This window comes from Sinocyclocheilus anshuiensis, unplaced genomic scaffold (genome assembly GCF_001515605.1).
Source record: "Sinocyclocheilus anshuiensis isolate Anshui unplaced genomic scaffold, SAMN03320099.WGS_v1.1 scaffold208, whole genome shotgun sequence".
Classification (NCBI taxonomy): domain Eukaryota; kingdom Metazoa; phylum Chordata; class Actinopteri; order Cypriniformes; family Cyprinidae; genus Sinocyclocheilus; species Sinocyclocheilus anshuiensis.
The window spans coordinates 1,955,985-1,956,304 of NW_015557186.1; the positions used below are offsets into that span (position 1 = coordinate 1,955,985).

General features: G+C 17.2%; 1 protein-coding gene across 1 annotated transcript in view; it reads right to left on the bottom strand.

Annotated features, from left to right (window-relative positions):
• LOC107678738 (1-phosphatidylinositol 4,5-bisphosphate phosphodiesterase beta-1-like) overlaps positions 1 to 320 on the bottom strand; it is a 72,401-nt gene that overhangs the window by 5,808 nt on the left and 66,273 nt on the right. The window lies entirely within an intron of this gene.

The window sequence follows — 320 nt, forward strand, 5'->3', positions numbered from 1 at the left end:
ACATATATATATATTATCATTTAGATTTTTTTCACACACTAGATACGTACACACGTTTAATATATTAATATTATTTGTAATATTAATTAATATATAACTCTAATATATATAACATTACATCATACATATTACATTAGTATCATTATTATTTATTGCACATTAGATTGGATAGTTTTTATTTATTATTTATGTTTCTGATTTGTTTAATATTTTAAATTTTTAATATTTACATTTTTAAATAACTTGGATTATTTACTGTATGTGTGTGATATAAAACACATTATATATATATACACAGTATATACACACACACATATAAT